A 16,422-nucleotide genomic window follows, 5' to 3' on the forward strand; every position below is an offset into this window, starting at 1 on the left:
TTTTTACTGTTCTGTCAAGGAAATATTTTGTTTCTTGAGGAACAAAAGGGGGGAATGTGGTAAAAAGTTTTAACAGTCGGTTAGATAATGGAGAGACGCCAGTTTTTTTTTTTAGGACCACCCTTTTGGGGAGGAGACCAACAGCATGAGCTATGCACACCAGTCTGCCTGTGACGCACGCGAGATTGCCTGCTGAGCACTCGACTTCCGGGGTGTGAGCTTAAAAGGCAAGGAGAGAACGGAAGTGGGGACTTTTTCCTGCTCCACTGGTCTCCTAGCTGTGCTGCACAGACGCGGACTGGAGTTTGACTCGGCCCGGCTCTCGGTTAACAGCACCCCAAAGGTGGCCTTGGGTTTTGGTGAGTTTTATATGGAATATAGACTAAGCCTAGACTTAAGACGATTTGTATTGTATTTCTACTTTCCTATCCTTCTAATCAACATCACCTTGTGACTACCATACAATAAAAGCTCTAACTAGAAAACCAGAAGCTTCTTCCATTTACTAGTCTGGGAAATAAATTAAGGGAAAGGTTGAGTAGGGGAGATTTATGATCTAATATCCAATTTTAATCTCACACTACCATCTTATTCTAACTGTTTTTGTGTGTAAGAGGGTGTAATTCTTTTTTGTGTGTTTTTTTGTTGTTGTTGGTTTTTTTGGTGAAGCAATTGGGGTTAAGTGACTTGCCCAGGGTCACACAGCTAATAAGTGTTAAGTGTCTGAGGACGGATTTGAACTCAGGTACTCCTGACTCCAGGGCTGGTACTCTATCCACTGTGCCACCTAGCTGCCCCCCCCCACCCCGTATAATTCTTTAAAGAGGAATTCCTAAGAACCCAAACTCATACTCCATCATCTCCCCCATAACAAATACAATACAACTTTATATTTTTAAATGTAAAAACATTCTTAGTTTGCAGTCATACAAAAACTTGAAGTCAATAGATTTAGCCCACAAGTAGTAGTAAGAAGTGAAAAAGAGATCATGTAAGTAAATAACTAATATTCATTTAGTAATCTAAAGTTTGCAAAAGTAATTATTGTTATCCTGTTTTATTAATTTTTAGAGTGGATCAGGGATGTGACACACCCAGGGTCATACAATTAGTAAGTATCTGAGGTCACATTTGAACTCAGGTCCTCCTGATTCCAGGGCCACTGCTCTATGTTGTTGTTTGTCCTTTGTTCTTGAAGGAAACCAATGACATCACACATAGGTGTGTGTCTTGACTAGCTTTTGAATTGGAGTTAAGTGAGGCAGAGCTGTTATCAGCCTCACTCTCTCCTCTGGAGTCATCAGAATCCACAGGCAAGATGGTCTAGAAGACTGAAGATGGCTCGGATAAAGTGGGAGACCTTGACCTTTTAAAACCAAGGTCTTTCCCAGGTCTTGTTTTGACTGAGGCAACACCCATTCAGTGATTAAGGGCTGGGGAGGGATTGAGACAAAAGATTGGCCTAGTTTGCCATCACAAAAGAATCAATCTAGGGGGGGAAGACTCTCAGAATTTCTGGCCAGAAAAGAAAATAATTGCTGTTTACACCCACTCTGAGCTATCAAAACCCAAACTGTGAGCAAGAAAGACTTGGGCTGGGGACTATTATTGGGCATTCAGTGAGAGTCCCAATGAATTAGTTGGGTTATAGTCAAGTAACTCCATTTGAATCACAACAGGTGGAGGCTGCTAGGTGGCAGTGGGGATAGAGCACTGGCCCTGGATTCAGGACTACCTGAGTTCAAATCCGACCTCAGATACTTGACACTTACCAGCTGTGTGACCCTGGGCAAGTCACTTAACCCCCATTGCCCTGCAAAAAAAAAAAAAGAGGCAGAATGAATCACAATGGGCTTTTTCAAAGCCTGTTTTTTCAGAGCTGTATTTCAAGAAATGACAAATGAAAACTACAAAACAAAGAATTAATCATCCCATCTTTTTGGGGGGAAAAAAACCAAATAGGATTTTTTTAAATCTAGGCCAAACCCCAAGATATTTGACAAAATAGAAACAACCTGCTCCTCACTACCCATCCATGCAACTCAGAAACACCATTAAAATAGAGAGTTTCTGCATTGGAGAGGTCCAGGGATGTCCTTAAACTGATGAAATCACAGATCCAGCCCCTCCCTCTCCCAATTTTAATAATTATATCCTTTCTCAAGCCATTAAAACTTGCTAATTTTCACTTTTCTTCCCAATTTTTCCCAATATTTCAAACATAAAAGAATTCGATCTTCAAGTCAAGTCCTTGGTGTTCTTTCATTTTGCAAAATCAAAAACATAGGGGCAGCTAGGTGGCACAGTGGATAGAGCACTGGCCCTGGAGTCAGGAGGACCTGAGCTCAAATCTGGCCTCAGACACTTAACACTTACTAGCTGTGTGACCCTGGGCAAGTCACTTAACCCCAATTGCCTCACTAAAAAAAAAAAAATCAAAACCATATTTACTTCGGAAAACCTCAGTCAGCCAACAAGTATGTTTGAAGCACTTTTTATATGTTAGACACCAAATTAAGTGCTAGGGATACCAAGAAAGGCCAAAACATAAGCTCTGCCTTCAAAGAGGGCAATGAGGGAAACAATGTGCAAAAAATTATATATACTTTATATATTCAGAGTAAATGGGAGGAAATCCCAGAGGGAAGGTACTAGCAATTATGGTGGGAAGGAGAGGAGAGAGTTCTGGGAAAGACCTCCTACAGAAGATGAGATTTAAGCTGAGTCTTGAAGATAGCAAAGAAGTCCAGGCTGAAGAGGGAAAGAATTCTAGGCATGGGGACAGTCAGTGAAGAAGTATGAAATCAGAACTTCCACAGTCCAGTTCCCACTAGGCAGCAAGATGGAACTGTCATAGGGTGCAGAGCACCCCAGAAGTTCTCTAGGCGTTATCTGTCCTCTGGTTTAGTTTCTCAAGGAGAAGTTTCCTTGATGTGCTCCAGAGAACTTCTGGGGTGCTCTGCACCCCATGACAGAACAAAGAGATCTAGCTGACCCCAGATATCTCATCCACAAATGCCTATTGCTTCTTCCCATCAACTCTGGGAAATCTCTGGCTTGCATCTGGTCAGCCCCAACTCTCCAAAGCCACTCATGTCACTTTACAATCCTGACAGTGCTAACCAGCTCTCAGATAGACCTTAAGTATGCCCTGGCATGTTCTAGATCAGCATGGAAGTGACCCTGATATAGGAGGCAAAAAGGGGTTAATAGAAAAACCTAAGGTCCAAACTCTAATTCAGATATCAGCTCTAAAAAGGAGTCAGTCCCCAGTTAATGGATAACTTACAAGTCAGGATGCTAGGTTCTCTTACCCACAGTAATCAGTACCCATAACAGGAACAGAGGGAGCTAGGCTATGATGGCCTAAGAATATAACCATAAAGGAATTGGCAGGCTACAGAAACTTAGACCAGAAATAAAAGAAAAATTAATTTGTTTTGAAACTAGTCATGGGAACCAGAAAGAGACATGTGCAGAAAAGGCCAAATTTGTCCCCAGATTCACTTTATGACGTGTAAATCCCCAAAACACACCTCCACTGAAAAAGGTACCCGCCTCAGGGGCTGGCTTAGGACCCCAGGAACTCCAAATTAGGATAAGCCCTCCCCTGTAACACTCCAAGGTGGAGAATATTATAATAAGTAGGACAGTCCCTTCCTTGTACCTCCCCAAGGTGGAGATTATTATAATGAGACTGATAAATCAATTTATCTATACTATAAATGTAACTCTTTTCTTTCACTATTTGAGAGAGATACCTTTCCAATATTCTGGTTCTCTCCCTGTGGTCACTCACAGTATTGCAGTAAAACTTGGGAAACTGAGTCACTGAGTCTTGTAATTCTTTTGGGATGACTCATGATCAATTTGACCCCAAATTCTGCCCACATAAACCCTGGTTAGCTATGTCATAAACTGGCTGGCATCACCACTGTATCATTTACTTGAACATCAAGAAATCATGTCTAGGGGCAGCTAGGTGGCACAGTGGATAGAGCACCGGCCCTGGAGTCAGGAGTACCTGAGTTCAAATCTGGCCTCAGACATTTGACACGTACTAGCTGTGTGACCCTGGGCAAGTCACTTAACCCCAATTGCCTCACTTAAAAAAAATTTTTTTTTTAAATCATGTCTAGGCAAGTTCACTGTGAGTGTGAACCCTATCTTTAGTGTAAACTGAGTCTCACCTTAGATTTGAATGAACTTTGACCACTGACGTGTACAAAATATTAGAAAAGGCAAACTTTAAGGTCTCACCTCATAGCCATCAAACTGGCATGTATGACAAAAGAGGGGTAGCTATATGGCACAGTGGATAGAGCACTAGCCCTGGAGTCAAGAGGACCTGAATTCAAATCTCATCTCAGACACTTACTAGCTATGTGACCCCTGGGCAAGTCACTTAATTGCAATTGCCTTAAACATCAGGGGCCATCTCCAGTGGTCCTGATCTATATCCTGCCACTAGACCCAGATGGCTCTGGAGGAGAGAGTGAGGTTGGTGACCTTGCCCAGCCCTCCCTCACTTAAATGCAATTCAGTGCAAGTCATGAGATTACCTCCTGATGTCATGATCCTCTTCAAAAATGAAGGACAAACAACAACAATGACAAAAGGGGAAAATAACAAATGTTGGGTGTGAGGGAGGCTGTCAGAAAATGTTATGAGTTGGCCCAATGATTCTGGAAAGCAATTTGGGACAATGCTAAAAAGTTACTAAATTATTCATACCTTTTGACCCATTGATACAATTACTAGGCATAAGCCCCAAAAAGATTTTTTTTAAAGGATCTAGATGTGGATTCAGGAGGACCTGAGTTCAAATCCGGCCTCAGACATTTGACACTAGCTTTGTGACCCTGAGCAAGTCACTTAACCCTCATTGCCCCACCCCAAAAAAAAATTTTTTAAAAAAAGGATCTAGATGTACAAAAATATTTATAGCAGCTATTTTCACAATGGCTAAAAAATAAGAAATTAAGATGTCCTAATGGGAAATGGTTAAACAAATTGCAGCATATGAACCTAATGGAATTATTTTGTACCATTAAAAAAAAATAACAAGATGGACAGTAGGAAAATGAGAAGACCTCTGTGAACCGAGGGAGATCAAAGGGAGCAGAACTAAGAGAACAATTTAATAATGATATAGAAAAAAAACAACTCTGAAAGACTTTAGAACCCTCATCACTGCTATGATAAGTTAGTAGTCCAGAAGACTGAAGAGGGAATAGTACTACTCACCTTCTGCTAGATAGATGATAAATGCAGAGAGACATATATTTTGGGGTCTGCCAATGTAGGATTAGTTTAGTCGAGTTATGTATATTTATGATGAGGGTTTTCTTTTTCTTTTTTGATTGTTGTTCAAAAAGGGGTAAGGGAATGGAAAGGACAGAACATAAATGCATGTGAAAATAACTAAAACTATTTAAAAAAAAAGAAGCAGAGGAAAATCAGAAGCAAGTTGGGTAGATGAAAAATGGACAGATTATGTATTTATAGGAAGATAGAAATAAGAAATACACAGGATAAGAAGGCAATCTACATAGGTAGGAGGGAAGATCTACATCAATGTGATCAAAGACCTGGGATTACGAAGACTTTTCACTCGTATGTAAGGAGATAGTGATCATCCCTGAATATGAACTATAAGGTATGTGTATTATAGACATACATATTGGCTTTTCTTAGTAAGTGTGAAAATGATGCCAAAATTCTGCAATATGAATATGCATATCAGTACTGATTGCACATGATGCATATTTATTGAATATTCTGGTCTTTAGAGCTTCCCACATGTTCTCTCAAAAGGTTTTTCTTTCTTTTTTTTTTTTTTGAGGCAATTGGGGTTAAGTGACTTGCCCAGGGTCACACAGGTAGTGCTAAGTGTGCGTCTGAGTCTGGATTTGAACTCAGGTCCTCCTGAATCCAGGGCTGGTGCTCTATCCACTGTGCCAGCTAGCTGGCCCTATCAAAAGGTTTTTCCATCCTTCTCATTCCCTGCGTCTTTTCAGTTTTTTCCATTCAAAATGTCATTTAGTAATTTAAAGTTTGTAGGTGACTCTCTAACTTTGTGTGCAAAACATCAGTGTCTCCTTTACTATACTTGGGGTTCTAAAACTTTTTGATCTCAGAATCTCTTTACCCTCTTTTTTTTTGGGGGGGGAGGGCAATGAGGTTTAAGTGACTTGCCCAGGGTCACACAGCTAATAAATATCTGAGGCTAGATTTGAACTGAAGTCCTCCTAAATTCAGGGCAGGTACTATCCACTGCACCACTTAGCTGCCCCTCTCTTTACTCTCTCTCTCTTTTTTTTAATTTTAGCAGGGCAATGGGGGTTAAGTGACTTGCCCAGGGTCACACAGCTAGTAAGTGTCTGAGGCCAGATTTGAACTCAGGTACTCCTGAATCCAGGGCCGGTGCTTTATCCACTGCGCCACCTAGCTGCCCCCTCTTAACTCTCTTAAAAACTATTTGAGGATGTTCTCTCACAAAGAATTTTTGTTTCTATGGGAATAGGGGGTGTGTGTGTGTGTGTGTGTGTGTGTGTGTGTGTGTGTAGATTGATATTTACTGAATTAGAATATAAATGTCTTAGTATTCTCACAAAAATGGTTTTGACCTCAGAGACCCTCTGAAAGATGCTCACAGTTCCCCTGAGACTACATTTCTAGAAATACTGCCCTAAAGAGACAGGGTCCATGCAGGCTAGATGATACCCAGGGGTCTATGGACAATACTCTTGAGAACCACTGCTGTAAACAACTCCAACTTCATTTTTCTCACTTCACAGAAAATTTGTCCCTTTTCCCTGAATTTTTGATATTCAGGAGACTATTTTCTTGTTCATTGGACACTCTTTGGATAACATAAACTTTAAAAATTATCTAACCTACAGGGCAGGTAGGTGGTGCAGTGGATAGATCACCGGCCCTTCATTCAGAAGGATCTGAGTTCAAATCTAACCTCAGACACTTGACAATTACAAGCTGTGTGACCCTGGGTAAGTCACTTAACCCTCATTGCCCTGCCACCCCCTATATATATATATATATATATATATATATATGTATATATATAATCTAACCTTTGAAAAGGGCAGCTGGGTGGCACACTGGATAAAGCTCCAAACCTGGAGTCAAGAAAACCCGAGTTCAATTCCAGTTTCAGACACTTAGCTGTGTGACCCTGGGTAAGTTACTTAACCCTGTCTGCCTCAATTTCTTCATCTGTGAAATAAGCCAGAGAAGGAAACGACCAACATTCCAGTATCTTTGCCAAGAAAATCCCAAAATGTGTCATGAAGAGTGGTACATGACTGAAACTGGTAAAAAAAATAACAAAACCTTTGAAAAACATAGAAGAATCATGAGTAAAAATGTAATGTAGAATGATCCAAGACAATTCCAAAGGATTCATGCTGAAAGATGCTCTCCATATCCAGAAAAAAGAACTATGGAATCTGAATATAGATCGTTGAACCATACGATTTTTACTTTTCTGTTGTTGTTTTTTTTCTTTTTTGAGGTTTTCCCCTTTTGTTCTGATTCTTCTTTCACAACATGACTGATGTGTTTAATATGACTGTACATATATAACCTATATCAGATCACTTGTTGTCTTGGGGAGGGGGGAGGAAAGGGAGGGAGGGAGAAAAGTTTGGAACTAAAAATCTTATGAAAACAAATGTCTAAATCTATCTTTACATGTAACTGGAAACAATAAAATGCTTTTATGATTAAAAAAATAAACAAACAAAAATATAATGTAGAGAGTCTGTTGTATTCCTACAGTTTAGCACATGTTTTCTCATTATATCATATGCTAGGGATGTCTCTCCAAGAAAGCTGTAAATTTAATAAGGGCAGAGAGCATGTATAATAGATCTTTGAATCCCTCATAGGTAGGACAATGCTTCAATAGAGTCAGTGTTTAATGAAAACAGCAGTACCTCTATTCACAAAGAAGATGCATTTCAAACTCACCTTTTGTTATCTGAAACTTCATTACTAGAGGCAGAAGTAGCATTGGTTGTACATGGAATCATTCCAGGATCTGTATTCCCTTCCTTCTTTCTCCCCCATTCTACCATAGCAGGGTCTCTCTCACTCTCTCTGTATCCAGGTCCCTTTCCTTGAAAGGATCTTTGTTTCCAGAACTGGACAGCCACCTTATTATACTTGTTAACTGATTTATCCTAGTTACAAAGTGTTTTTGCCTCAATTGCTGACCTCTTTTCTCACCAAGTTTATCTAAAAATGGTCACTTTTAAAATTGTATTTTGATTAATATCTTTTTTTTTGTCTTTAATTTTATTTCTGAAACTATACCTCTCCACCTTTCCTACCCAATAAGCAATCCCTTTATACCAAAAATTTTAAAAAGAAGGAGGAAAAAACCACTTCAGCAAAACCAATCAATATATCAATCATGGAGGGCAGCTAGGTGGCACAGTGGATAAAGCACTGGCCCTGGATTCAGGAGGACCTGAGTTCAGATCCGGCCTCAGACACTTGACACTTAACTAGCTGTGTGACCCTGGGCAAGTCATTTAACCCTCATTGCCCCACAGAAAAAAAAATATATCAATCATGTATTCCATACCTATGGTCCCCAAACTCTGTCTCAACCTGGTGAAAATGGGCTCTAATCTGTGGATGGCTGGGGCCAAACAGAGCAGGCTAGAGACAGGAGAGTCAGGAATTAAATAGAAGTTTTATTTTCAGACTGAGGGAAACAGCTTGCAAGCAAGGAGAAACTATCCACACATGTGCCAGGGCCCCGCCTGTAGTAGGGGTACCTGAGGCAGTGTGCGGAGATCTCAGTACTTAGACTAGTGGCTACTCAGTGAGCTGTAGCCCTGACAATGAGGGGTAACAGCAACAATAAGAAAAGTTTGATTTATAGCAGGGCTTCATGACTGGAACATGGGTACTTTCCAAGCTTGTCTGGTGCTTGTCAAAGCTCGGAGAACAACACCTGGTACTGGTCAAAGCAAGACAATAATTATGTGATTTTGCCAGAGAGTGAGATCATCTAGAGGTTGGGCACAAAGGATTGTTGTTATTCCATGCTCAGAGATGGGTGGGCCTTAGCTCTGAAAAACAGGGGGTCTGCAATATTTTGTCATGTGCAAAGAGGAAAGAGAGGTGCATTTTCTCAGCTCTCTTCTGGGATCAGCCTTGATCATTATGATTAACACAACATGGATTTTTATTTCATTCCCTTTTTTAAAAAAAATTGTGTTTCCTTTTGTTTACATTCTTAAAATGAGCGAGAATATTAGTTTCCTGGTTCCACTTCACTCTGCATCAGCTCATATAAGTAAAAAAAAAAAATCCAGGTTCTGGCCAAAATGGCTGCCTAAACAGGTAGGAGACCACCTAACTCCAGTGGTGTGCTACAGCCAGCTCTAATTGGCTTGCTAGAATCAGTTGTTGAATTTTTAGTTACACCTCAGAAATCCACAAATGCTACAAAATGGCTTGGGTTTTTTTTTTGTTTTGTTGATTATCTAGACTTAAGAAAATGTTACTAATGCAGAATAAACTTTAAAAGTGTTTCTTGTGGGCAGCTAGGTGGCACAGTAGATAAAGTACAGGCCCTGGATTCAGGAGGACCTGAGTTCAAATCCAGACTCAGACACTTGACAATTACTAGCTATGTGACCCTGGGCAAGTAACTCTCATTGCCCCACAAAAAAAAAAGAAAGAAAGAAAAAAGTGTATCTTATGTACAATTTTTTTTTGGGGGGGGAGTGAGGCAATTGGGGTTAAGTGACTTGCCCAGGGTCACACAGCTAGTAAATGTTAAATGTCTGAGGCTGGATTTTAACTCAGGTCATTCTGAATCCAGGGCCAGTGCTCTATCCACTGAGCCATCTAGCTGCCCCCAATTATTATTATTATTTTTGCAGAGTCAGTTAAACTTTTATTAAGCACCTACAAGGACCTGTGATTTCATTGGCATAGGAAACTTAAAGGTGAGGAAACTCCCTTTCCTAATGCATAAAGGCAGCTTTCCCACAATTTATAGTCTTAGAAAGTTGTCTAGGCAGCTGAGAAGTTAAGGATTTCCCCTGAGTCACAATATAAGTATCAGAGACAGGATTTAAACCCAAGTCTTGGGTTTAAGGGTCAGCTAGGTGGTGCAGTGAATAGACAGAGCACCATGTCTAGAGTTAGGAAGATCCGAGTTCAGATTTGGCTCCAGACACTTAGTAGCTGTGTGACCCTGGGGAAGTCACTTAACCCTCTTTGTTTCACTTTCCTCATCTGCCAAATGAGCTGGAGAAGAAAATGGCAAAGCACTCCAGTATCTTTGCCAAGGAAACCACAAATGGGGTCATGAAGAGTCATACACAACTGAAAATGACTGACTCAGAGGTCTTCTCTCTATTTACTATTCTACCCAGAACTTGAGATAAAAAATCAAATCCCATTTGTTAAAGGAAAAATCCTGGTTTAGGCCTCACCATAGGCAATTAAAGGCAAAAGGAAATAAGACCAAAAGGAATTGGAGTGGGGTTCTGCCACCAAAATTGTCACTTCCTTAACTTTATTTTCCTTTTCTTTCTTAAGTTCCCTCTCCTTTCACCCATCACATTTGAAACAATTCCCCTAAATTCACTAATAGTTTTCCCACTATAGCCAGGGCAGGATTTATGAAAGTCATCACAAATGTCTGCTGCCAGTTGATTAACATAGGCTGAAACAATGACTTTTAAATCACAATCATTTTCTGGATCCACCTGAACAACTTTCTGGCTGGCAGCGCACAAAGCAATAGAGAAAACATCAGGGTGTGTACCTGAATTCTGTCTAGTGTCATGGAATTTTCTTCAGTCTATCAGTTGCTGTCCTGCCTGCTCTAGATTGTCACAGAGGGTCAACTTTGCATTATTCAATGTCCTCCAGTCCCTCTCACTGTTATAATTCCAATCCTGGCCATTCTGGGCCACATGGCTCTGTTCTGTTCATCCTCTAACTTTACAGCACAGGACAGACCTTGTGCCTTCTCATTCTTTGTGAGAAAAACATCTAATAAGCTCATAAATCAATCTCTTCTCAAGTGGGTAGTGTTACACAGAAATCTGTCCCCCACAAAAACAAGCAGAGTGAATCACAGTTATTTATAAAGACAAGCACCTATTTTTATTCTTCTCAGCAAGTGGGTTATATGCAATTAAATGGGAAATCTTTCAAGAGAATCCAATGAGATGTGGAAGAGATTCCAGTGAGATGTGTGTCATGGGGAAAATGGGGTAAGGGGTAAGGGGTAGTGATGTGGGCTGGAATTTGGGGGTCCAATTGATTGTGAGTCATCCCAAGAGAATTACAAGACTCAGTGACTCAGTTTCCCAAGTTTTATTGCAATACTGTGGGTGACCACAGGGAGAGAACCAGAATATTGGAAAGGTATCTCTCGAATAAGGAAAGGAAAGACAGTCATATTTATAGTATGGATAAATTGATCATCAGTCTCATTATAATAATCTCCACCTTGGGGAGGTACAGGGGAGGGCCTGTCCTACTCATTATAATATTCTCCACCTAGGGGTATTTCAGGGGAGGGCTTATCCTAATTTGGAATTCCTGGGGTCCTAAGCCAACCCCCAAGGCGGGTATCTTTTTCAGTGGAGGTGTGTTTTGGGGGTTTACACGTCATAAGGTGAATCTGGGGACAAATTTGGCTTTTTCTGCACATGTCTCTTTCTGATTCCCATGGCTAGTTTCAAAATAGAATCATTTTTCATTAGAATTTCTACAGGCTGTCTTTTTCCTTTATTGTTATTTTGACCTGACCCACTCTGGTCCATTATGGATGTTGATCACTATGGGTATGAGAACCTAACATAAGTTATCCATTAACTGGGATCTAACTCCCTTTTGGAGCTAATATCTGAATTAGAGCTTGGGTCTTGGGTTTTTCTATTAACCCTTTTTTGCCTCCTACATCATTCCCCCCCTTTTCATATACCCCAGGAAAAAGGACAAAGATCATCTCTTCTGTTACTGCTTCCTGCTGAGTGGGGGTGAAGTAGGGGCCCATAGGGTTTGGGAAGGAGATAGGGGTTTGGGGTCCTTAGGAATTCCTCTTTAAAGAATTACACCCTCTTGCACATAAAAGCAGTTAGAATAGTTTATTTGGGGCTGAGGAAGGGAAGGGGAAGGGAAGGGAAACCATGAAAGAAGTCCTTGGACTTCTCATGGGGAGAAAAGCATGGCACAGAGCATGGCTCTAAGATACCAATCTCCTCGAGCAGGAGACAGGCAGGTACTTTTATAGAGGACTGATGGGGGTGACCATCTGACTGTGGAAAGTTCCTTTAGTGTGGGAGGACCATCCCCCACTGGTGGTGGCTGGAGGAATTGGGTGAGGGGTGGCTGCAGATCTCTCAAGCCATCTCCTCAGGAGACAAAGGAAGCAGCCACACCTAATCTTATCGCCCCAGGGTTGATGGAGACTAGAATGAAGGGTGGGGGTCACTCAAGGAGCTAGCTCAGTCCAATCTGGCTCCACTTGTCTCTCTAGGCATGTCTGTCCTCTGGTTTAGTTTCTCAAGGAGAAGGTTCTTTGATGTGCCCCAGAGAACTTCTGGGGTGCTATGGGCCCATAACATGTGGAAGAATATTTAAGCAGTTGGAAGGGGAGGTTGTGCAGTCCTTGGATCAGCCAGGTCCAGATTAATTAACTCCTAGCTTCCTGAGTTTACAACACAATGCTTTTTTTTTTTAGTGAGGCAATTGGGGTTAAGTGACTTGCCCAGGGTCACACAGCTAGTAAGTGTTAAGTGTCTGAGGCTGGATTTGAACTCAGGTACTCCTGACTCCAGGGCCAGTGCCTTATCCACTGCACCACCTAGCTGCCCCAACACAATGCTCTTAATTCCATTTGCACAATACATATTAGTCTGATAATTCACTCCTAGAAAGCAAATGATGTGGATATTGTATGATATGATTATGGATTTGAGTCAGATTAAACTCTGAGGATGGGGTCTGGAAGGTACCCAGCCCTGCCCCAGTATAGTTCGTTTAGAAGTTTATTGCTTGTCAAATTCTCACTGTCTCCTTTAAGTTTTATCGCCAATTAACAGTATTTTTACTTCTGCTCAGTCTCCCCACTTGTCAGCTACATATTAGTTTTGTCTGCAATCCATAATGTGTCAGAACCCCAGTCCCTGTTGAGTGGGTCAGGGAGTTTGCCCACCAATTCAATACTCGGGACTCAAGAAGAAAGGACAGGGCTCGGCACAGGATGCAGCAATTAAGTTGAGACCAGATGTTAAGTGACATGTCTCTTTTTCTCAGAGCAGAATCCCCTTGGCCCTGGGGTCCCAACAATGGATTATTCTTTTCTTCCCAACATATCCGAAGATAAATTTTAACTCTGTCATCCTTCTAGAATTAACACGACTACAGAACAATGCTGAAGCACCTGAGTGACTCTTCCTGTTATTCAGGTTGAATATCTTTAGAGACAGGGGCCATGAGAGGGGAGTCAGTGGGAACTGTGAGATCTGAAACATCTGTCACTCCCCTGTTTCCTCTTCCTTTGGTTTGACCTTGTTCCCCCTCCCCTTTTCCCCCTTGTTCCTGGAACACATATACATGTCTCCAATACATTGATCACGAGCTAAACACGCACCCTGGGTGAGACAGGATTGGATGTTAGATTGTGAGCTTGCCCTAGTGTGCTTGGGGACTTCCCCTATAAAAGCTCAAGGCATGTATTAGCTAGCACGACTCAGGTATTGAGTTTGCCCATTCCTATGGGAATGTAATAAATCTGTCTCTGCTTGACTTGGTGGTCTCGAGTTATTTGGGTAAACTGAGGCAGTTTGCTCCATACAATAGCAAGCTGGAAGCCTCTGGAAATTTTTGTAGATAAGATCTATGTAACTCCCACTCCGCATTGGCTCTGGGATGTTGGGGAGCCAACACAGCTGAAGATTGTTTCCAGAAGACTCAGGAGAAGACTATTTGATTTGTGCTTCTATTGTCCTCAGGAATGTCTGATTATTTGCATATCAGCCAGTTCAGTCTGGTTATCTTGTGTGACCTTTAATTTGTTTGGCTAGGTTTTCATACAGTATCTCTGGAAAAATAAGGGAATTTTACCAAATAATTATCAGTAGCTACATGGTACAGACATTTAGTAGCTGTATGACCCTGGGCAAATCATTTAACGCTGTTTTTTACCTCAGTTTCCTCATCTGTAAAATGAGCTGGAGAAAGAAATGGCAAAACACTTTGCCAAGAAAACTGAAGCACAACACTACCATCTTTCCAAGTGGGATTATGGTTTTGACAGGGCAGCTAGGTGGTGCAGTGGATAGAGCACTGGCTCTGAAGTTGGGAGGACCTGAGTTCAAATGTCACCTCAGACACTTACTAGCTGTGTGACTATAGGAAAGTCACTTAACCCCAATTGCCTTAAACATCCAGGGCCATCTCCAATCATCCGAATATATATCTTGCCACTGGACCCAGATGGCTCTGGAGGAGAGAGTGAGGCTAGTGACTTTGCACAGCCCTCCCTCACTTAAATCCAATTCAAGACATCACCTCCTGATGTCATGGTCCTCTACAAAGGAAGGACAAACAACAACAATGGCTTCCTATAAGGTCTTAATTATCTTAATAAAGGTGACTACAGCTGGGCTAAAGGCCATATCACAATGTCTCCTGGTTTAAAGGACATGTATAGGTACTCTCCATTAATTATTCCCTGTAAAGGTGGTTCTCAAAGTTACCACATCCTTCAGCCTAATCTTCGCACCTGAGGACTATTCCCATTGCCTGTAGTCTGGCTGAGCACAGTACTCAAAAGTTGAGCAAGGTTAAAATATGGGGTTCACCATACTTTTTCTACTTTGGGGCTGTTTTTCCCTTCTTTTTTGAGGTTTTTTCCCTTATGCTCTGATTCTTCTTTCACAGCATGACTAATGCAAAAATGTGTTTAATGTGATTGTACATATACAACCTATGTCAGATTGCTCTCTGTCTTCAGGAGGGGGGAGGGAATGGAGGGAGGGAGGGAAGGAGAAAAATTTGGAACTATAAATCTTATGAAAACAAATGTTGAAAATTATCCTTACATGTAACTGGAAAATAATAAAACACTTTTACAAAATTAAAATATATATATATATATGGGTTCACTCAGACTATATTGTGTCCAGTGGCCTGACTTTGAACATGGTCTTCACAAACACACCCAACCGTTCACCCTCCAATGTACCCGTCAGTGTACCAAGAGAATTTCTAATCTATCAATCATCAAACTTTTTTAAAGTGTCTAATAGGTGCTAGAGATGCAAAGACAAAAAAAAGAGAAAGAAACAGCTGCTTTCAAGGTTTTCATGTTCAAAAGGGGTCTAAGTTTTATTGCCACTGGAATTTTTTGCATGTGTTTCTTCCTTCTCCTTACTCTTCCACCCTACCCCTTTCTTTACAAGTAAATCCAGCAGTAGAACCAACAACAGATTCCAAATTGAAATGGACCAACTCTAAAGATCACCTGGCAAACACAGCACACCTCCCCCCACCCTTTTTTTTAGTGAGGCAATTGGGGTTAAGTGACTTGCCTAGGGTCACACAGCTAGTAAGTGTCAAGTGTCTGAGGTTGGATTTGAACTCAGGTCCTCCTGAATCCAGGGTGGGTGCTTTATCCACTGCACCACCTAGCTGCCCCTCCCCCACACCCTTTTAAAGATTTTTACCCTAACTTCTTCTGCTGCCTCTCCATCTAAACATTGCTTTTAAGATTATTCACTGGGTATTATCAAGTATACAAATGTCATTTCAATCAATAAATATTTATTAAGCATCTACCACGTGCCAGGCACTGTATATTAAACACTAGGGATACATAAGGAACCAAAAGACAATTCCTATCCTCAAAATACTCACAACCTAGTGGGGAAGACAACATGCAAACAAATATATACAAAGCAAGCTATATATAGGATAAATCAGAGATTATAGAGGGAAGGCACTGGAATTAAAAGGAGTTGCAGAAAGCTTCCTGTAGGAGGTAGGGTTTTACTTGTGATTTAAAAAGGAAGCCAAGGAGGTCAGTAGGCAATATTCAGGAGGGAAAGCATCCCAGGCATGGAGAGCCAGACAAAATGCATGGAGCCTAGAGATGGAGTGTCTTGTTTGTTCAAAGTCAGGAGGCTAGTGTCAATGGATGGAAGAGTAACTCTGGGAAATAAGGAAGAATGGGACTAAGAATGGCTTTGAACATGAAAAAGAACATTTTTTATTTGATCCTGAGGCACTAGGGAGCCACAGGAGTTTTTTGGGAGGGGGTGACATAATCCAATCTTCAATTTAGGAAAATCACTTTAGTGGATGATTGGAAAATGGATTAGATTAGGGAGAGATTTGAGGTAGGCAGACTGTGAG

This window comes from Dromiciops gliroides, chromosome 1 (genome assembly GCF_019393635.1).
Source record: "Dromiciops gliroides isolate mDroGli1 chromosome 1, mDroGli1.pri, whole genome shotgun sequence".
NCBI classification, from domain to species: domain Eukaryota; kingdom Metazoa; phylum Chordata; class Mammalia; order Microbiotheria; family Microbiotheriidae; genus Dromiciops; species Dromiciops gliroides.